Source organism: Hyla sarda, unplaced genomic scaffold (assembly GCF_029499605.1).
Source record: "Hyla sarda isolate aHylSar1 unplaced genomic scaffold, aHylSar1.hap1 scaffold_2471, whole genome shotgun sequence".
In the NCBI taxonomy this organism is placed as follows: Eukaryota; Metazoa; Chordata; class Amphibia; order Anura; family Hylidae; genus Hyla; species Hyla sarda.
Window position 1 is genome coordinate 1 of NW_026609158.1, and position 22,238 is coordinate 22,238.

General features: G+C 44.9%; 7 non-coding genes and 1 pseudogene across 7 annotated transcripts; all 8 read left to right on the plus strand.

Annotated features, from left to right (window-relative positions):
* Positions 1-5,096: 5,096 nt before the first annotated feature.
* On the plus strand, positions 5,097-5,302 carry LOC130323359 (U2 spliceosomal RNA; annotated as a pseudogene).
* A 2,091-nt stretch (positions 5,303-7,393) lies between these two features.
* LOC130323346 (U2 spliceosomal RNA) lies at positions 7,394-7,584 on the plus strand. The gene has a single exon (XR_008868673.1). It is a non-coding gene; the product is annotated as a U2 spliceosomal RNA (small nuclear RNA).
* Positions 7,585-9,673: 2,089 nt separating this feature from the next.
* Positions 9,674-9,864, plus strand: LOC130323358 (U2 spliceosomal RNA). The gene has a single exon (XR_008868684.1). It is a non-coding gene; the product is annotated as a U2 spliceosomal RNA (small nuclear RNA).
* Positions 9,865-11,954: 2,090 nt separating this feature from the next.
* Positions 11,955-12,145, plus strand: LOC130323360 (U2 spliceosomal RNA). Its single transcript, XR_008868685.1, has one exon. It is a non-coding gene; the product is annotated as a U2 spliceosomal RNA (small nuclear RNA).
* Positions 12,146-14,234: 2,089 nt separating this feature from the next.
* On the plus strand, positions 14,235-14,425 carry LOC130323361 (U2 spliceosomal RNA). The gene has a single exon (XR_008868686.1). It is a non-coding gene; the product is annotated as a U2 spliceosomal RNA (small nuclear RNA).
* A 2,089-nt stretch (positions 14,426-16,514) lies between these two features.
* Positions 16,515-16,705, plus strand: LOC130323362 (U2 spliceosomal RNA). The gene has a single exon (XR_008868687.1). It is a non-coding gene; the product is annotated as a U2 spliceosomal RNA (small nuclear RNA).
* A 2,094-nt stretch (positions 16,706-18,799) lies between these two features.
* Positions 18,800-18,990, plus strand: LOC130323347 (U2 spliceosomal RNA). Its single transcript, XR_008868674.1, has one exon. It is a non-coding gene; the product is annotated as a U2 spliceosomal RNA (small nuclear RNA).
* A 2,090-nt stretch (positions 18,991-21,080) lies between these two features.
* LOC130323348 (U2 spliceosomal RNA) lies at positions 21,081-21,271 on the plus strand. The gene has a single exon (XR_008868675.1). It is a non-coding gene; the product is annotated as a U2 spliceosomal RNA (small nuclear RNA).
* The last annotated feature ends 967 nt before the right edge of the window (positions 21,272-22,238 follow it).

Here is a 22,238-nt window from a genome sequence, read left to right on the forward strand (position 1 = left end):
CTCGGGTACCCCTCTCCTCGGCCTTGTGGGATCGCCCAGGTTTATTGCCTGGGCTTCACCCACTTGTTGCTATTGGGGAGAGGGCCTAGTCCCAGGGTAACGAGTAGCGATCGCCTCTCAAGACCTTCGGGTGGAGAGAGGTTAGAACCATGGATGATGATCCGGATCCAGGTTCTGTGCCGGCATACGCAAGGATCAAAAACACCGTGAGAATCATTCTCACGGATGATACCAAAAGGGCGGACGATTTGAAATTCGTAGTAGAGGACGTGCTCGGAGGAGTTTTCGGAATACAGAAGGGCGAAATATTGGCAATCCAGGACTACCCGAAGCGTAAAATTTTTGATGTGACGTTCACACAAAATGGCATCCACAGAGATTTTGTTACCAGAGCTGCTGCGAGTAAAGACAAAAAGCTTCAGGGTGTCCGGATTATTGAGCACGTTCTAGACGATATTAAGCTGGTGGTAGTAAAGATGTATTCCCCTTTCGCCAACCTACACGATGTTGAGTTGTTTTTACAAGTCTATTTTAGTAAGGTTGAGTGCAGAGGAAAAATCATGAACAGCTGTGGCATCTGGACATCTAAGTGGAGATTTCAGGTTACATGCAAAAAAGATGACAGATTGCCAGGGGGAATACAACTACCACCAGCTCGTTTTAAAATAAATAATATGTGTGGCGACCTCTTTTTTGCGGGGATGCCAAGCTACTGCAGGAAGTGTCACAGATATGGACACACAAAAGAAAACTGTGAAAGTACATGCAAAAAATGTGGTAGCACACAGCACGAGACAGAGAAATGCACAAGAGGAGGGAGGTGCAATTTCTGTCAACAATTCGGTCACCTTTTCTCCTCTTGTCCCCACAGACATAGGACGGAGCAGCAGTGGCAACCCTGGAGGCAGCAAGGACAGCAACCGGGACACCAGCCGAGGCAAGCAGAGCCAGTGATTACCCCCCCACAAGAGGTAAGCAGTGAGATGGAGAAGGAGAAAGACCCCCCTCAGGCAAAAGGAGGGGACCCTAAAGAGCAGAGGATGGCCAAAAAACGTGCAAGTGGTGGAAAAACTGGCCCCCAGGAGCATGCTGGGTTAAGAGAGGAGCGGACGGCGGCCGAATCCGCTCCTCAGCAACCTCTGGCTCAGGGTCCCCCTGAGAGCGATGATCCGGGTGGAGAGGTGAAGGTTAAAAGGCGGAGGGGCTCCAGAAGACTCTATTCGGAGGCGGTCCAGGGGGAGCCGATGGAAGTACCTGCGGATGCAGGGAACCCAAGTGACGTTCCTCCACAGGTCCCCATAGGGGATACCCCCCCTCCTCCCTGCCAGGAGGAGGTTTCAGGGGTGACCGTCTCTGAGGTACCAGAGACGGAACTAAGTGAACACCCGACCCCTATGGAGGGGCAAGAGGTGGAAGAACCCAATGAGTCTGGAGCCCTGATTGCCAGGATGCCCGAGAACAACTATGCCTCAATCATGATGGAGGAGGGGGGTCGGCTGAGTGATGGTGCCTCCTCTCCTGCTTCCTCTATGCGTACAGTTGAGTCAGATTTTGGGGGGTATGAGGCTTCGGAGGGGGAATCAGAGGTGTAAGACGTTTTCTTGTACATTCCCATGGCTGAGTTGTCCGGTCTGTCCTTGAACGTGAGAAGTGTGAGCGCCAGAGTAAGAAGGGTTGCCCTATTTAATTACTTGTCGGTTTTTGCTGCTTCCGTCCTTTTCCTGCAGGAATGTGGCATCCCGCACAGATTAAATTATAAAGAATATGAAGATGATTGGGTGCACGGTCCATCAGTCTGGTCTGGATCAAATGAGTCCAGATCAGCAGGGGTCGCCATACTTTTTAAAGGGAACGTTTTAATTGAGAGTTTTAACGAAATTTTACCAGGCAGAATTTTATTGGTCAACGCTTTTATTAATGGTATTAAATGGCAGTTTTTAAATTTTTATGGTTCTCCTGATAAGAATGAAAGAATAAAAATGTTGGAGATTTTACCCCTTTTTATTAACAATTCTAGTCCTCTTGTTTTATCAGGTGATTTTAATTGTATTTTAAGGGGAGAACGCCGTTTTTCGAACGCAGTGAGTAGGAACTATGATAAGACGTCTTTTATGTTAAAAAACTTGATTTTAGATTTTAATCTCACTGATGTTTTTAAAAAATGTAATTTTAACGTACCAGAGGAAGACGGTGTTACCTGGAGCAATGCAAGCTGTAGCTCCAGGATAGATTTTATTTTTTGTTCTTATCAAGTACTGCCTTTTAACTGTGATCTTTTTACCAATGTTTTTTCTGACCATAAATTATTGTATTTTAAAGTTAAAAGTGATTTTAAAAAGAGATCTGGTAGGAATGCCTGGAAGTTAAACGTGTCCCTTTTAGAAGATCCGCAGGTTTTATCAGATTTTATCACCTTTTACAAGGAATGCAGACGAGTAAAAGACCCCAACACTCCCACCAGTATCTGGTGGGAAAAAATGAAACTAAAAATAAAAGAATTTTTTATCCGTGTTGGGGTTAGGAAAGCTAAAGAAAAACGTGAATTTTATAATATCCTAAATACTCGTCTGCAAACCCTGTACAAATTCAGAGCACATGGGATGGAGGTGGAGAAGGAGGTACATGATCTTAAAAAAGAAATAACTAAGTGCCTGGAGCAGAAAGGAAAAGAAATTATCTTTAGGTCTCGAATACAGCATCTTGAGGAAAACGAGACCTGCTCCAGGTATTTTTTTAAGAAAATACATGAAAATAGAAGGTTAATAGAAAACATTGAAGGAGTGAATGATGTACAGGGTATTTTAAAAAAGGTGCAAGAGTTTTATGCGGATCTTTTTAATGTAAAACACATTGATGAATGTTTTATGAATGACTCGTTAAAGGAGATCACCAATTTTTTAGATCCTGTCTCACAGTCTTTTTTATTGCAGAATATTTCAGAGCAGGAGATTTTAGAGACCGTCAAGAGTTTTAAAACAGGTAAAGTGCCTGGGCCGGATGGTATACCCATTGAATTTTATGTTACTTTTTATGGTATTTTAAAAGAAGATTTGTTCTCCCTTTTTACGGAAGTCTTTAAGTCTAAAATCCTCCCAGGCTCATGGAAGAAGGGTGATGTCTCCCTGCTATTCAAAAAGGGAGACCGGTCGGAACTCAAAAACTGGAGACCAATCACCCTTCTGAACTGCGACTATAAAATAATGGCGAAACTGTGTGCTAACCGCTTAAAGAACGTAATCCATAAAATAATTCATACAAACCAAGTCTGTGGGGTGCCTGGGAGGAGTTTATGGGAGAACCTAAACCTTTTAAAGGATGTAATTAGCGACACCAAATTAAGAAAAGGAAAGCTGGCGGTTTTATCCATAGATTTTGAAAAAGCTTTCGACAGGGTGTCACATTTTTATCTTTTTAAGGTTTTAGAGAAAATGGGTATACCTGATGGCTTTTTATTGTCTCTTAGAGCTTTTTATGATAACTGTACTAGTAAAATTTTAGTAAATGGTTTTAAGACACAGGGCGTGATTTTAAATTCCGGAGTGAAGCAGGGGTGTCCCTTGTCCCCACTACTCTTCATTTGCGCAATAGAGCCTCTTTTATGTACAATACGAAAGGATAAGCAGATCCATGGAGTCCCCCTGCCAGGAGGAGGGGGACTAGAGGCGAAGGTAGTGGGGTACATGGACGATGTTGCGGTGTTTTGCAGGGACACCCCATCGCTTCAGAAGACGCTAAAACAGATTCAATATTTTAATTGTGCCTCCGGTTTTAAAGTCAATTTTAACAAAAGTAACATTTTAAACATAGGCGGAATGCCTTTGTATGATGTGCCCGTCCCTGTGTCTGAGTCGGTGCAGATTTTAGGTGTCTCCTTTGACGAGTCTAATAATGGTTTTAATAGCTGGGACTTGGTGGCTCAAAAAATAAATAAGAAAATATGTATGTGGAACATGCGAGAACTTACAATGGAAGGGAAGGTTTTAATTACAAAAATGGTGCTTTTACCTATTTTATTGTATTTAAGTCTGGTTTTCCCACCCCCCGAAATGGTTCTAAAGAAAATAACAAAAGCTTGTTTTACTTTCTTTTGGAGTTCTAAGAGCGAAAAATTAAAGAGACAAATTGTGATAAAACCGAACTCCAGGGGCGGTAAGGATTTTCCAGATTTTAAAGCTTTCCTTTTAATAAAGTTTTTTAGCATGTGTTTTACTACTGTTTTTAAAGATAGCTACTGGTCTTATTTTGTTCGTTTTAATACTGGTTATTTTATGCGGAGGAACGGCTGGTTTTCTACAGTTTTAAGTTGCCCTTATTCTTTGAATTTACCCCCTCAATACATGATTTTAGGAAAAATTTTAAACTTATATAATTTTAAAGGTAAAAGTGTTCAGGATCTGTGCAATAGCAAAAAACTACTAAAGGAAATAAAAGAAACCAGTACCGTGACTCCCATCAAAAATTTTAACGAACAGAAGTGTATACAGATTTGGAAGATGTTGAGTATTAATTATCTTTTTAATTCACAGAAGGACCTGGCCTGGAGCTGCGCACACGAGTGTCTTCCATGCCGGGCATTCCAGCACCGAAGAGGATTATCCAACTCTGCAACCTGCCCGAGGGAGGGATGCCGACAAGAGGAGACCGTGCACCATCTAATATGGACTTGTTTTTACTCGCAGAAAATATGGACAAAGATACTCCCTCTGGTAAAAAGGATAACTGGACTAAAAGACTTAAATATTGCAGTGGTTTTTTATGGTTGCCTGGAATGCCCAACACGGACTCAAGAGACTATTGCATGGAAGATCATAAACTGTGTGAAGGCAGCTCTGTGGAAGGCCAGGAATATTTTATTGTTCAAGCATGAGGTTTTATCTGTGAAGGACATTTTATCTATCTGTTTTTATGAAATGTACCAGTACTATCTTTTAGACAAGAAGAGATTTCCGCTTTTATCTAGAAAATGGTTTTTAAAAGAATGGAATTCTATCTTGTAAAGCCACCAAGTGCCCATTTTATGTTTTAATATGTTGTAAATATGTTATTTATATGTAACTGTATTTATTGACATATTTGCACAACTTTGTTAACATTATTTAATTTTTAATAAAGTTGCCCCCGTAAGGGTAGTCAAGTTAAAAAAAAAAAATCTGTTCTTATCAGTTTAATATCTGATACGTCCCCTATCTGGGGACCATATATTAAATGGATTTTTGAGAACGGGGGCCGATTTCGAAGCTTGCTTCCGTCGCCCTATGCATTGACCCGATATGGCAGTATCTTCGGGTACAGTGCACCACCCCCTTACAGGGTTAAAAAGAAAGATTCCTACTTTCATTGCTACCTGCTTGCTGGCTAGCCAGCTAGCCAGCCCTGTGGGCCTTGCTGCTGCTGCAGCCAAAAAACAAAAGGTGGTGCTGCTGCTGCTTCTGCTGCTTCTGCTTCTGCTTGTGTCTGGCCCCTGTTGGAGCGTCCAGGCACAGGACTTCTGCTGCTGCTGACTAAATGGCCTCCTTAATTGGATCATTTGAGTAGCCAGCACACCTGTGCAGGTAGGGCATGACATGATAGGCAGCTGCCTTGATAGCGGGTGGGTGCTGAATGTTCCTAATTGACAAAATAAGATTAATGCTTATGAAGAAATATAAAATCTCATCCCTTCCCCAATATCGCGCCACACCCCTACCCCTTAATTCCCTGGTTGAACGTGATGGACATATGTCTTTTTTCGACCGTACTAACTATGTAACTATGTAACATAACATGGGGGGGGGGGGTCTCCTGGCTGTTCACACAGGTGTGTCATTGCTGTACATTGACCATGCATTGCTTCTGTGGTATTGCAAAGGCAAAGACAAATGCTTCCAGCCATCCATTGCACTAATGGATTGGTCATCAGCTGGCTGTCTATGTCCCGCATCAATATAGACCAAAGTACAGAGGGTTAGGCTATGCTATTGTGCACCTACCTGATGCATCAGAAGGTGCGAGGCCCTTGCTAAATTCTGTGCACAGACTTTGAGATCTATACTTTAGACTGTATCTAAACCTGCTCCAACATGGACTGACATTCTGGCCTACTTTCAGCCGATGCGACTTGTCTGTCGCTGAACAGTCGCTTTTTATGTATTCAGCACCTATGTATAATGTTGTAAAAATGCTCTAGAAGCTAAAGTCGCAGAAATGTCACACATATTTGGCCTGCAACTTTCTGTGCGACAAATTCAGACAGGAAAAATCAGTATAAATCCTTAGAAAATTATCCCCCAGTGTCTCCATCTGCTGGCGGTATTGAATAAGCATTGCTGCACTGATGGGGTATGCATTAGACAAAAAAAAAGAAGAAAAAGAAGAATAATACGCCCAGAAAAGAGGCGAAAAGGAGAAAAACGTAAAAAAACGTGAAAAAAAAGTAAGAGGAAGAGAAGGGAAAAAAAGGTGGAAATGGGTTTAAAAGTGATTTCGGCGGAGAAATATATATATATATATATATATATATATATATATATATATATATATACGCGCACACACACACATATATATAAACGTATTCTCCGTTGAGATATTGCAGCCGCTGCTGTGTCCAGGCCCAGGAGCCTTAGCACTGTGCTGTGATGTCACTCAATACCACTGACATCACTAGGTGTAAACAACATCTCTCCTTTGCTGTGTATGTGACTATGGAGCTGTTTGGTGATGTCGTCTATTATGGCCTTCATAGAAGCAACAGGAGATTGTTGCATCCATCTAGAACCCTCAGAACTACAGTGCTATGATGTCACTCACTTCCACAGGCCTTGCAGAGTGTAAACAACAACAACCCAGCTTTGTTGTGTATGTAACCATAGGGATTTGTGATGTCACCTAGAACCTTCACAGCAGCGACAGCTTTATGAGGAGCATCAGCACTGCTCTGCCTGAGCAGAACCATCACCGCCATAGGTTGTCAAATAACCCGGATTTAACCCACACAGGTAAGTCCAATGGGGTGCAGGCATGTCCTCTATGCTTACAGCTTCCCGTGGGTGTTGGTTTGATACCGTTTGGGGACAGCCAAGGAGGCATCTGCAGGCAACAAAGGTAGGTGTGTGCTTGTGTGTGTGTTTCCTATGCAGATCCTAAGCCCAGTGTCACATGCAAGTAGGAGGAGTAAGAAGGGTTCCTGGCAAATCCGGGTTATGGATTGCATTTAAAAAGGCCCCGTGGGAGTGCAATGGGCCCCTGTCTTGCTGCTTAGCAATAATGGTATGGGTTTAGGTTCTGCTGTGTGTACTGGTGGTTGACTGCCCCCCAGCCCAGAGTGTGCATGGAAAATTGTCTGGCAGCCTCCCTGACAGCAAGCAGTGATAGTGCCCATGAAGGGGACCTTGTTGGGCCCGCCCCTTTCACGGTTATCGCTTCTCGGCCTTTTGGCTAAGATCAAGTGTAGTATCTGTTCTTATCAGTTTAATATCTGATACGTCCCCTATCTGGGGACCATATATTAAATGGATTTTTGAGAACGGGGGCCGATTTCGAAGCTTGCTTCCGTCGCCCTATGCATTGACCCGATATGGCAGTATCTTCGGGTACAGTGCACCACCCCCTTACAGGGTTAAAAAGAAAGATTCCTACTTTCATTGCTACCTGCTTGCTGGCTAGCCAGCTAGCCAGCCCTGTGGGCCTTGCTGCTGCTGCAGCCAAAAAACAAAAGGTGGTGCTGCTGCTGCTTCTGCTGCTTCTGCTTCTGCTTGTGTCTGGCCCCTGTTGGAGCGTCCAGGCACAGGACTTCTGCTGCTGCTGACTAAATGGCCTCCTTAATTGGATCATTTGAGTAGCCAGCACACCTGTGCAGGTAGGGCATGACATGATAGGCAGCTGCCTTGATAGCGGGTGGGTGCTGAATGTTCCTAATTGACAAAATAAGATTAATGCTTATGAAGAAATATAAAATCTCATCCCTTCCCCAATATCGCGCCACACCCCTACCCCTTAATTCCCTGGTTGAACGTGATGGACATATGTCTTTTTTCGACCGTACTAACTATGTAACTATGTAACATAACATGGGGGGGGGGGGTCTCCTGGCTGTTCACACAGGTGTGTCATTGCTGTACATTGACCATGCATTGCTTCTGTGGTATTGCAAAGGCAAAGACAAATGCTTCCAGCCATCCATTGCACTAATGGATTGGTCATCAGCTGGCTGTCTATGTCCCGCATCAATATAGACCAAAGTACAGAGGGTTAGGCTATGCTATTGTGCACCTACCTGATGCATCAGAAGGTGCGAGGCCCTTGCTAAATTCTGTGCACAGACTTTGAGATCTATACTTTAGACTGTATCTAAACCTGCTCCAACATGGACTGACATTCTGGCCTACTTTCAGCCGATGCGACTTGTCTGTCGCTGAACAGTCGCTTTTTATGTATTCAGCACCTATGTATAATGTTGTAAAAATGCTCTAGAAGCTAAAGTCGCAGAAATGTCACACATATTTGGCCTGCAACTTTCTGTGCGACAAATTCAGACAGGAAAAATCAGTATAAATCCTTAGAAAATTATCCCCCAGTGTCTCCATCTGCTGGCGGTATTGAATAAGCATTGCTGCACTGATGGGGTATGCATTAGACAAAAAAAAAGAAGAAAAAGAAGAATAATACGCCCAGAAAAGAGGCGAAAAGGAGAAAAACGTAAAAAAACGTGAAAAAAAAGTAAGAGGAAGAGAAGGGAAAAAAAGGTGGAAATGGGTTTAAAAGTGATTTCGGCGGAGAAATATATATATATATATATATATATATATATATATATATATATATACGCGCACACACACACATATATATAAACGTATTCTCCGTTGAGATATTGCAGCCGCTGCTGTGTCCAGGCCCAGGAGCCTTAGCACTGTGCTGTGATGTCACTCAATACCACTGACATCACTAGGTGTAAACAACATCTCTCCTTTGCTGTGTATGTGACTATGGAGCTGTTTGGTGATGTCGTCTATTATGGCCTTCATAGAAGCAACAGGAGATTGTTGCATCCATCTAGAACCCTCAGAACTACAGTGCTATGATGTCACTCACTTCCACAGGCCTTGCAGAGTGTAAACAACAACAACCCAGCTTTGTTGTGTATGTAACCATAGGGATTTGTGATGTCACCTAGAACCTTCACAGCAGCGACAGCTTTATGAGGAGCATCAGCACTGCTCTGCCTGAGCAGAACCATCACCGCCATAGGTTGTCAAATAACCCGGATTTAACCCACACAGGTAAGTCCAATGGGGTGCAGGCATGTCCTCTATGCTTACAGCTTCCCGTGGGTGTTGGTTTGATACCGTTTGGGGACAGCCAAGGAGGCATCTGCAGGCAACAAAGGTAGGTGTGTGCTTGTGTGTGTGTTTCCTATGCAGATCCTAAGCCCAGTGTCACATGCAAGTAGGAGGAGTAAGAAGGGTTCCTGGCAAATCCGGGTTATGGATTGCATTTAAAAAGGCCCCGTGGGAGTGCAATGGGCCCCTGTCTTGCTGCTTAGCAATAATGGTATGGGTTTAGGTTCTGCTGTGTGTACTGGTGGTTGACTGCCCCCCAGCCCAGAGTGTGCATGGAAAATTGTCTGGCAGCCTCCCTGACAGCAAGCAGTGATAGTGCCCATGAAGGGGACCTTGTTGGGCCCGCCCCTTTCACGGTTATCGCTTCTCGGCCTTTTGGCTAAGATCAAGTGTAGTATCTGTTCTTATCAGTTTAATATCTGATACGTCCCCTATCTGGGGACCATATATTAAATGGATTTTTGAGAACGGGGGCCGATTTCGAAGCTTGCTTCCGTCGCCCTATGCATTGACCCGATATGGCAGTATCTTCGGGTACAGTGCACCACCCCCTTACAGGGTTAAAAAGAAAGATTCCTACTTTCATTGCTACCTGCTTGCTGGCTAGCCAGCTAGCCAGCCCTGTGGGCCTTGCTGCTGCTGCAGCCAAAAAACAAAAGGTGGTGCTGCTGCTGCTTCTGCTGCTTCTGCTTCTGCTTGTGTCTGGCCCCTGTTGGAGCGTCCAGGCACAGGACTTCTGCTGCTGCTGACTAAATGGCCTCCTTAATTGGATCATTTGAGTAGCCAGCACACCTGTGCAGGTAGGGCATGACATGATAGGCAGCTGCCTTGATAGCGGGTGGGTGCTGAATGTTCCTAATTGACAAAATAAGATTAATGCTTATGAAGAAATATAAAATCTCATCCCTTCCCCAATATCGCGCCACACCCCTACCCCTTAATTCCCATGGTTGAACGTGATGGACATATGTCTTTTTTCGACCGTACTAACTATGTAACTATGTAACATAACATGGGGGGGGGGGGTCTCCTGGCTGTTCACACAGGTGTGTCATTGCTGTACATTGACCATGCATTGCTTCTGTGGTATTGCAAAGGCAAAGACAAATGCTTCCAGCCATCCATTGCACTAATGGATTGGTCATCAGCTGGCTGTCTATGTCCCGCATCAATATAGACCAAAGTACAGAGGGTTAGGCTATGCTATTGTGCACCTACCTGATGCATCAGAAGGTGCGAGGCCCTTGCTAAATTCTGTGCACAGACTTTGAGATCTATACTTTAGACTGTATCTAAACCTGCTCCAACATGGACTGACATTCTGGCCTACTTTCAGCCGATGCGACTTGTCTGTCGCTGAACAGTCGCTTTTTATGTATTCAGCACCTATGTATAATGTTGTAAAAATGCTCTAGAAGCTAAAGTCGCAGAAATGTCACACATATTTGGCCTGCAACTTTCTGTGCGACAAATTCAGACAGGAAAAATCAGTATAAATCCTTAGAAAATTATCCCCCAGTGTCTCCATCTGCTGGCGGTATTGAATAAGCATTGCTGCACTGATGGGGTATGCATTAGACGAAAAAAAAGAAGAAAAAGAAGAATAATACGCCCAGAAAAGAGGCGAAAAGGAGAAAAACGTAAAAAAACGTGAAAAAAAAGTAAGAGGAAGAGAAGGGAAAAAAAGGTGGAAATGGGTTTAAAAGTGATTTCGGCGGAGAAATATATATATATATATATATATATATATATATATATATATATATACGCGCACACACACACATATATATAAACGTATTCTCCGTTGAGATATTGCAGCCGCTGCTGTGTCCAGGCCCAGGAGCCTTAGCACTGTGCTGTGATGTCACTCAATACCACTGACATCACTAGGTGTAAACAACATCTCTCCTTTGCTGTGTATGTGACTATGGAGCTGTTTGGTGATGTCGTCTATTATGGCCTTCATAGAAGCAACAGGAGATTGTTGCATCCATCTAGAACCCTCAGAACTACAGTGCTATGATGTCACTCACTTCCACAGGCCTTGCAGAGTGTAAACAACAACAACCCAGCTTTGTTGTGTATGTAACCATAGGGATTTGTGATGTCACCTAGAACCTTCACAGCAGCGACAGCTTTATGAGGAGCATCAGCACTGCTCTGCCTGAGCAGAACCATCACCGCCATAGGTTGTCAAATAACCCGGATTTAACCCACACAGGTAAGTCCAATGGGGTGCAGGCATGTCCTCTATGCTTACAGCTTCCCGTGGGTGTTGGTTTGATACCGTTTGGGGACAGCCAAGGAGGCATCTGCAGGCAACAAAGGTAGGTGTGTGCTTGTGTGTGTGTTTCCTATGCAGATCCTAAGCCCAGTGTCACATGCAAGTAGGAGGAGTAAGAAGGGTTCCTGGCAAATCCGGGTTATGGATTGCATTTAAAAAGGCCCCGTGGGAGTGCAATGGGCCCCTGTCTTGCTGCTTAGCAATAATGGTATGGGTTTAGGTTCTGCTGTGTGTACTGGTGGTTGACTGCCCCCCAGCCCAGAGTGTGCATGGAAAATTGTCTGGCAGCCTCCCTGACAGCAAGCAGTGATAGTGCCCATGAAGGGGACCTTGTTGGGCCCGCCCCTTTCACGGTTATCGCTTCTCGGCCTTTTGGCTAAGATCAAGTGTAGTATCTGTTCTTATCAGTTTAATATCTGATACGTCCCCTATCTGGGGACCATATATTAAATGGATTTTTGAGAACGGGGGCCGATTTCGAAGCTTGCTTCCGTCGCCCTATGCATTGACCCGATATGGCAGTATCTTCGGGTACAGTGCACCACCCCCTTACAGGGTTAAAAAGAAAGATTCCTACTTTCATTGCTACCTGCTTGCTGGCTAGCCAGCTAGCCAGCCCTGTGGGCCTTGCTGCTGCTGCAGCCAAAAAACAAAAGGTGGTGCTGCTGCTGCTTCTGCTGCTTCTGCTTCTGCTTGTGTCTGGCCCCTGTTGGAGCGTCCAGGCACAGGACTTCTGCTGCTGCTGACTAAATGGCCTCCTTAATTGGATCATTTGAGTAGCCAGCACACCTGTGCAGGTAGGGCATGACATGATAGGCAGCTGCCTTGATAGCGGGTGGGTGCTGAATGTTCCTAATTGACAAAATAAGATTAATGCTTATGAAGAAATATAAAATCTCATCCCTTCCCCAATATCGCGCCACACCCCTACCCCTTAATTCCCTGGTTGAACGTGATGGACATATGTCTTTTTTCGACCGTACTAACTATGTAACTATGTAACATAACATGGGGGGGGGGGGTCTCCTGGCTGTTCACACAGGTGTGTCATTGCTGTACATTGACCATGCATTGCTTCTGTGGTATTGCAAAGGCAAAGACAAATGCTTCCAGCCATCCATTGCACTAATGGATTGGTCATCAGCTGGCTGTCTATGTCCCGCATCAATATAGACCAAAGTACAGAGGGTTAGGCTATGCTATTGTGCACCTACCTGATGCATCAGAAGGTGCGAGGCCCTTGCTAAATTCTGTGCACAGACTTTGAGATCTATACTTTAGACTGTATCTAAACCTGCTCCAACATGGACTGACATTCTGGCCTACTTTCAGCCGATGCGACTTGTCTGTCGCTGAACAGTCGCTTTTTATGTATTCAGCACCTATGTATAATGTTGTAAAAATGCTCTAGAAGCTAAAGTCGCAGAAATGTCACACATATTTGGCCTGCAACTTTCTGTGCGACAAATTCAGACAGGAAAAATCAGTATAAATCCTTAGAAAATTATCCCCCAGTGTCTCCATCTGCTGGCGGTATTGAATAAGCATTGCTGCACTGATGGGGTATGCATTAGACGAAAAAAAAGAAGAAAAAGAAGAATAATACGCCCAGAAAAGAGGCGAAAAGGAGAAAAACGTAAAAAAACGTGAAAAAAAAGTAAGAGGAAGAGAAGGGAAAAAAAGGTGGAAATGGGTTTAAAAGTGATTTCGGCGGAGAAATATATATATATATATATATATATATATATATATATATATATATACGCGCACACACACACATATATATAAACGTATTCTCCGTTGAGATATTGCAGCCGCTGCTGTGTCCAGGCCCAGGAGCCTTAGCACTGTGCTGTGATGTCACTCAATACCACTGACATCACTAGGTGTAAACAACATCTCTCCTTTGCTGTGTATGTGACTATGGAGCTGTTTGGTGATGTCGTCTATTATGGCCTTCATAGAAGCAACAGGAGATTGTTGCATCCATCTAGAACCCTCAGAACTACAGTGCTATGATGTCACTCACTTCCACAGGCCTTGCAGAGTGTAAACAACAACAACCCAGCTTTGTTGTGTATGTAACCATAGGGATTTGTGATGTCACCTAGAACCTTCACAGCAGCGACAGCTTTATGAGGAGCATCAGCACTGCTCTGCCTGAGCAGAACCATCACCGCCATAGGTTGTCAAATAACCCGGATTTAACCCACACAGGTAAGTCCAATGGGGTGCAGGCATGTCCTCTATGCTTACAGCTTCCCGTGGGTGTTGGTTTGATACCGTTTGGGGACAGCCAAGGAGGCATCTGCAGGCAACAAAGGTAGGTGTGTGCTTGTGTGTGTGTTTCCTATGCAGATCCTAAGCCCAGTGTCACATGCAAGTAGGAGGAGTAAGAAGGGTTCCTGGCAAATCCGGGTTATGGATTGCATTTAAAAAGGCCCCGTGGGAGTGCAATGGGCCCCTGTCTTGCTGCTTAGCAATAATGGTATGGGTTTAGGTTCTGCTGTGTGTACTGGTGGTTGACTGCCCCCCAGCCCAGAGTGTGCATGGAAAATTGTCTGGCAGCCTCCCTGACAGCAAGCAGTGATAGTGCCCATGAAGGGGACCTTGTTGGGCCCGCCCCTTTCACGGTTATCGCTTCTCGGCCTTTTGGCTAAGATCAAGTGTAGTATCTGTTCTTATCAGTTTAATATCTGATACGTCCCCTATCTGGGGACCATATATTAAATGGATTTTTGAGAACGGGGGCCGATTTCGAAGCTTGCTTCCGTCGCCCTATGCATTGACCCGATATGGCAGTATCTTCGGGTACAGTGCACCACCCCCTTACAGGGTTAAAAAGAAAGATTCCTACTTTCATTGCTACCTGCTTGCTGGCTAGCCAGCTAGCCAGCCCTGTGGGCCTTGCTGCTGCTGCAGCCAAAAAACAAAAGGTGGTGCTGCTGCTGCTTCTGCTGCTTCTGCTTCTGCTTGTGTCTGGCCCCTGTTGGAGCGTCCAGGCACAGGACTTCTGCTGCTGCTGACTAAATGGCCTCCTTAATTGGATCATTTGAGTAGCCAGCACACCTGTGCAGGTAGGGCATGACATGATAGGCAGCTGCCTTGATAGCGGGTGGGTGCTGAATGTTCCTAATTGACAAAATAAGATTAATGCTTATGAAGAAATATAAAATCTCATCCCTTCCCCAATATCGCGCCACACCCCTACCCCTTAATTCCCTGGTTGAACGTGATGGACATATGTCTTTTTTCGACCGTACTAACTATGTAACTATGTAACATAACATGGGGGGGGGGGGTCTCCTGGCTGTTCACACAGGTGTGTCATTGCTGTACATTGACCATGCATTGCTTCTGTGGTATTGCAAAGGCAAAGACAAATGCTTCCAGCCATCCATTGCACTAATGGATTGGTCATCAGCTGGCTGTCTATGTCCCGCATCAATATAGACCAAAGTACAGAGGGTTAGGCTATGCTATTGTGCACCTACCTGATGCATCAGAAGGTGCGAGGCCCTTGCTAAATTCTGTGCACAGACTTTGAGATCTATACTTTAGACTGTATCTAAACCTGCTCCAACATGGACTGACATTCTGGCCTACTTTCAGCCGATGCGACTTGTCTGTCGCTGAACAGTCGCTTTTTATGTATTCAGCACCTATGTATAATGTTGTAAAAATGCTCTAGAAGCTAAAGTCGCAGAAATGTCACACATATTTGGCCTGCAACTTTCTGTGCGACAAATTCAGACAGGAAAAATCAGTATAAATCCTTAGAAAATTATCCCCCAGTGTCTCCATCTGCTGGCGGTATTGAATAAGCATTGCTGCACTGATGGGGTATGCATTAGACGAAAAAAAAGAAGAAAAAGAAGAATAATACGCCCAGAAAAGAGGCGAAAAGGAGAAAAACGTAAAAAAACGTGAAAAAAAAGTAAGAGGAAGAGAAGGGAAAAAAAGGTGGAAATGGGTTTAAAAGTGATTTCGGCGGAGAAATATATATATATATATATATATATATATATATATATATATATATACGCGCACACACACACATATATATAAACGTATTCTCCGTTGAGATATTGCAGCCGCTGCTGTGTCCAGGCCCAGGAGCCTTAGCACTGTGCTGTGATGTCACTCAATACCACTGACATCACTAGGTGTAAACAACATCTCTCCTTTGCTGTGTATGTGACTATGGAGCTGTTTGGTGATGTCGTCTATTATGGCCTTCATAGAAGCAACAGGAGATTGTTGCATCCATCTAGAACCCTCAGAACTACAGTGCTATGATGTCACTCACTTCCACAGGCCTTGCAGAGTGTAAACAACAACAACCCAGCTTTGTTGTGTATGTAACCATAGGGATTTGTGATGTCACCTAGAACCTTCACAGCAGCGACAGCTTTATGAGGAGCATCAGCACTGCTCTGCCTGAGCAGAACCATCACCGCCATAGGTTGTCAAATAACCCGGATTTAACCCACACAGGTAAGTCCAATGGGGTGCAGGCATGTCCTCTATGCTTACAGCTTCCCGTGGGTGTTGGTTTGATACCGTTTGGGGACAGCCAAGGAGGCATCTGCAGGCAACAAAGGTAGGTGTGTGCTTGTGTGTGTGTTTCCTATGCAGATCCTAAGCCCAGTGTCACATGCAAGTAGGAGGAGTAAGAAGGGTTCCTGGCAAATCCGGGTTATGGATTGCATTTAAAAAGGCCCCGTGGGAGTGCAGTGGGCCCCTGTCTTGCTGCTTAGCAATAATGGTATGGGTTTAGGTTCTGCTGTGTGTACTGGTGGTTGACTGCCCCCCAGCCCAGAGTGTGCATGGAAAATTGTCTGGCAGCCTCCCTGACAGCAAGCAGTGATAGTGCCCATGAAGGGGACCTTGTTGGGCCCGCCCCTTTCACGGTTATCGCTTCTCGGCCTTTTGGCTAAGATCAAGTGTAGTATCTGTTCTTATCAGTTTAATATCTGATACGTCCCCTATCTGGGGACCATATATTAAATGGATTTTTGAGAACGGGGGCCGATTTCGAAGCTTGCTTCCGTCGCCCTATGCATTGACCCGATATGGCAGTATCTTCGGGTACAGTGCACCACCCCCTTACAGGGTTAAAAAGAAAGATTCCTACTTTCATTGCTACCTGCTTGCTGGCTAGCCAGCTAGCCAGCCCTGTGGGCCTTGCTGCTGCTGCAGCCAAAAAACAAAAGGTGGTGCTGCTGCTGCTTCTGCTGCTTCTGCTTCTGCTTGTGTCTGGCCCCTGTTGGAGCGTCCAGGCACAGGACTTCTGCTGCTGCTGACTAAATGGCCTCCTTAATTGGATCATTTGAGTAGCCAGCACACCTGTGCAGGTAGGGCATGACATGATAGGCAGCTGCCTTGATAGCGGGTGGGTGCTGAATGTTCCTAATTGACAAAATAAGATTAATGCTTATGAAGAAATATAAAATCTCATCCCTTCCCCAATATCGCGCCACACCCCTACCCCTTAATTCCCTGGTTGAACGTGATGGACATATGTCTTTTTTCGACCGTACTAACTATGTAACTATGTAACATAACATGGGGGGGGGGGGGTCTCCTGGCTGTTCACACAGGTGTGTCATTGCTGTACATTGACCATGCATTGCTTCTGTGGTATTGCAAAGGCAAAGACAAATGCTTCCAGCCATCCATTGCACTAATGGATTGGTCATCAGCTGGCTGTCTATGTCCCGCATCAATATAGACCAAAGTACAGAGGGTTAGGCTATGCTATTGTGCACCTACCTGATGCATCAGAAGGTGCGAGGCCCTTGCTAAATTCTGTGCACAGACTTTGAGATCTATACTTTAGACTGTATCTAAACCTGCTCCAACATGGACTGACATTCTGGCCTACTTTCAGCCGATGCGACTTGTCTGTCGCTGAACAGTCGCTTTTTATGTATTCAGCACCTATGTATAATGTTGTAAAAATGCTCTAGAAGCTAAAGTCGCAGAAATGTCACACATATTTGGCCTGCAACTTTCTGTGCGACAAATTCAGACAGGAAAAATCAGTATAAATCCTTAGAAAATTATCCCCCAGTGTCTCCATCTGCTGGCGGTATTGAATAAGCATTGCTGCACTGATGGGGTATGCATTAGACGAAAAAAAAGAAGAAAAAGAAGAATAATACGCCCAGAAAAGAGGCGAAAAGGAGAAAAACGTAAAAAAACGTGAAAAAAAAGTAAGAGGAAGAGAAGGGAAAAAAAGGTGGAAATGGGTTTAAAAGTGATTTCGGCGGAGAAATATATATATATATATATATATATATATATATATATATATATATATATACGCGCACACACACACATATATATAAACGTATTCTCCGTTGAGATATTGCAGCCGCTGCTGTGTCCAGGCCCAGGAGCCTTAGCACTGTGCTGTGATGTCACTCAATACCACTGACATCACTAGGTGTAAACAACATCTCTCCTTTGCTGTGTATGTGACTATGGAGCTGTTTGGTGATGTCGTCTATTATGGCCTTCATAGAAGCAACAGGAGATTGTTGCATCCATCTAGAACCCTCAGAACTACAGTGCTATGATGTCACTCACTTCCACAGGCCTTGCAGAGTGTAAACAACAACAACCCAGCTTTGTTGTGTATGTAACCATAGGGATTTGTGATGTCACCTAGAACCTTCACAGCAGCGACAGCTTTATGAGGAGCATCAGCACTGCTCTGCCTGAGCAGAACCATCACCGCCATAGGTTGTCAAATAACCCGGATTTAACCCACACAGGTAAGTCCAATGGGGTGCAGGCATGTCCTCTATGCTTACAGCTTCCCGTGGGTGTTGGTTTGATACCGTTTGGGGACAGCCAAGGAGGCATCTGCAGGCAACAAAGGTAGGTGTGTGCTTGTGTGTGTGTTTCCTATGCAGATCCTAAGCCCAGTGTCACATGCAAGTAGGAGGAGTAAGAAGGGTTCCTGGCAAATCCGGGTTATGGATTGCATTTAAAAAGGCCCCGTGGGAGTGCAATGGGCCCCTGTCTTGCTGCTTAGCAATAATGGTATGGGTTTAGGTTCTGCTGTGTGTACTGGTGGTTGACTGCCCCCCAGCCCAGAGTGTGCATGGAAAATTGTCTGGCAGCCTCCCTGACAGCAAGCAGTGATAGTGCCCATGAAGGGGACCTTGTTGGGCCCGCCCCTTTCACGGTTATCGCTTCTCGGCCTTTTGGCTAAGATCAAGTGTAGTATCTGTTCTTATCAGTTTAATATCTGATACGTCCCCTATCTGGGGACCATATATTAAATGGATTTTTGAGAACGGGGGCCGATTTCGAAGCTTGCTTCCGTCGCCCTATGCATTGACCCGATATGGCAGTATCTTCGGGTACAGTGCACCACCCCCTTACAGGGTTAAAAAGAAAGATTCCTACTTTCATTGCTACCTGCTTGCTGGCTAGCCAGCTAGCCAGCCCTGTGGGCCTTGCTGCTGCTGCAGCCAAAAAACAAAAGGTGGTGCTGCTGCTGCTTCTGCTGCTTCTGCTTCTGCTTGTGTCTGGCCCCTGTTGGAGCGTCCAGGCACAGGACTTCTGCTGCTGCTGACTAAATGGCCTCCTTAATTGGATCATTTGAGTAGCCAGCACACCTGTGCAGGTAGGGCATGACATGATAGGCAGCTGCCTTGATAGCGGGTGGGTGCTGAATGTTCCTAATTGACAAAATAAGATTAATGCTTATGAAGAAATATAAAATCTCATCCCTTCCCCAATATCGCGCCACACCCCTACCCCTTAATTCCCTGGTTGAACGTGATGGACATATGTCTTTTTTCGACCGTACTAACTATGTAACTATGTAACATAACATGGGGGGGGGGGGGTCTCCTGGCTGTTCACACAGGTGTGTCATTGCTGTACATTGACCATGCATTGCTTCTGTGGTATTGCAAAGGCAAAGACAAATGCTTCCAGCCATCCATTGCACTAATGGATTGGTCATCAGCTGGCTGTCTATGTCCCGCATCAATATAGACCAAAGTACAGAGGGTTAGGCTATGCTATTGTGCACCTACCTGATGCATCAGAAGGTGCGAGGCCCTTGCTAAATTCTGTGCACAGACTTTGAGATCTATACTTTAGACTGTATCTAAACCTGCTCCAACATGGACTGACATTCTGGCCTACTTTCAGCCGATGCGACTTGTCTGTCGCTGAACAGTCGCTTTTTATGTATTCAGCACCTATGTATAATGTTGTAAAAATGCTCTAGAAGCTAAAGTCGCAGAAATGTCACACATATTTGGCCTGCAACTTTCTGTGCGACAAATTCAGACAGGAAAAATCAGTATAAATCCTTAGAAAATTATCCCCCAGTGTCTCCATCTGCTGGCGGTATTGAATAAGCATTGCTGCACTGATGGGGTATGCATTAGACGAAAAAAAAGAAGAAAAAGAAGAATAATACGCCCAGAAAAGAGGCGAAAAGGAGAAAAACGTAAAAAAACGTGAAAAAAAAGTAAGAGGAAGAGAAGGGAAAAAAAGGTGGAAATGGGTTTAAAAGTGATTTCGGCGGAGAAATATATATATATATATATATATATATATATATATATATATATATACGCGCACACACACACATATATATAAACGTATTCTCCGTTGAGATATTGCAGCCGCTGCTGTGTCCAGGCCCAGGAGCCTTAGCACTGTGCTGTGATGTCACTCAATACCACTGACATCACTAGGTGTAAACAACATCTCTCCTTTGCTGTGTATGTGACTATGGAGCTGTTTGGTGATGTCGTCTATTATGGCCTTCATAGAAGCAACAGGAGATTGTTGCATCCATCTAGAACCCTCAGAACTACAGTGCTATGATGTCACTCACTTCCACAGGCCTTGCAGAGTGTAAACAACAACAACCCAGCTTTGTTGTGTATGTAACCATAGGGATTTGTGATGTCACCTAGAACCTTCACAGCAGCGACAGCTTTATGAGGAGCATCAGCACTGCTCTGCCTGAGCAGAACCATCACCGCCATAGGTTGTCAAATAACCCGGATTTAACCCACACAGGTAAGTCCAATGGGGTGCAGGCATGTCCTCTATGCTTACAGCTTCCCGTGGGTGTTGGTTTGATACCGTTTGGGGACAGCCAAGGAGGCATCTGCAGGCAACAAAGGTAGGTGTGTGCTTGTGTGTGTGTTTCCTATGCAGATCCTAAGCCCAGTGTCACATGCAAGTAGGAGGAGTAAGAAGGGTTCCTGGCAAATCCGGGTTATGGATTGCATTTAAAAAGGCCCCGTGGGAGTGCAATGGGCCCCTGTCTTGCTGCTTAGCAATAATGGTATGGGTTTAGGTTCTGCTGTGTGTACTGGTGGTTGACTGCCCCCCAGCCCAGAGTGTGCATGGAAAATTGTCTGGCAGCCTCCCTGACAGCAAGCAGTGATAGTGCCCATGAAGGGGACCTTGTTGGGCCCGCCCCTTTCACGGTTATCGCTTCTCGGCCTTTTGGCTAAGATCAAGTGTAGTATCTGTTCTTATCAGTTTAATATCTGATACGTCCCCTATCTGGGGACCATATATTAAATGGATTTTTGAGAACGGGGGCCGATTTCGAAGCTTGCTTCCGTCGCCCTATGCATTGACCCGATATGGCAGTATCTTCGGGTACAGTGCACCACCCCCTTACAGGGTTAAAAAGAAAGATTCCTACTTTCATTGCTACCTGCTTGCTGGCTAGCCAGCTAGCCAGCCCTGTGGGCCTTGCTGCTGCTGCAGCCAAAAAACAAAAGGTGGTGCTGCTGCTGCTTCTGCTGCTTCTGCTTCTGCTTGTGTCTGGCCCCTGTTGGAGCGTCCAGGCACAGGACTTCTGCTGCTGCTGACTAAATGGCCTCCTTAATTGGATCATTTGAGTAGCCAGCACACCTGTGCAGGTAGGGCATGACATGATAGGCAGCTGCCTTGATAGCGGGTGGGTGCTGAATGTTCCTAATTGACAAAATAAGATTAATGCTTATGAAGAAATATAAAATCTCATCCCTTCCCCAATATCGCGCCACACCCCTACCCCTTAATTCCCTGGTTGAACGTGATGGACATATGTCTTTTTTCGACCGTACTAACTATGTAACTATGTAACATAACATGGGGGGGGGGGGGTCTCCTGGCTGTTCACACAGGTGTGTCATTGCTGTACATTGACCATGCATTGCTTCTGTGGTATTGCAAAGGCAAAGACAAATGCTTCCAGCCATCCATTGCACTAATGGATTGGTCATCAGCTGGCTGTCTATGTCCCGCATCAATATAGACCAAAGTACAGAGGGTTAGGCTATGCTATTGTGCACCTACCTGATGCATCAGAAGGTGCGAGGCCCTTGCTAAATTCTGTGCACAGACTTTGAGATCTATACTTTAGACTGTATCTAAACCTGCTCCAACATGGACTGACATTCTGGCCTACTTTCAGCCGATGCGACTTGTCTGTCGCTGAACAGTCGCTTTTTATGTATTCAGCACCTATGTATAATGTTGTAAAAATGCTCTAGAAGCTAAAGTCGCAGAAATGTCACACATATTTGGCCTGCAACTTTCTGTGCGACAAATTCAGACAGGAAAAATCAGTATAAATCCTTAGAAAATTATCCCCC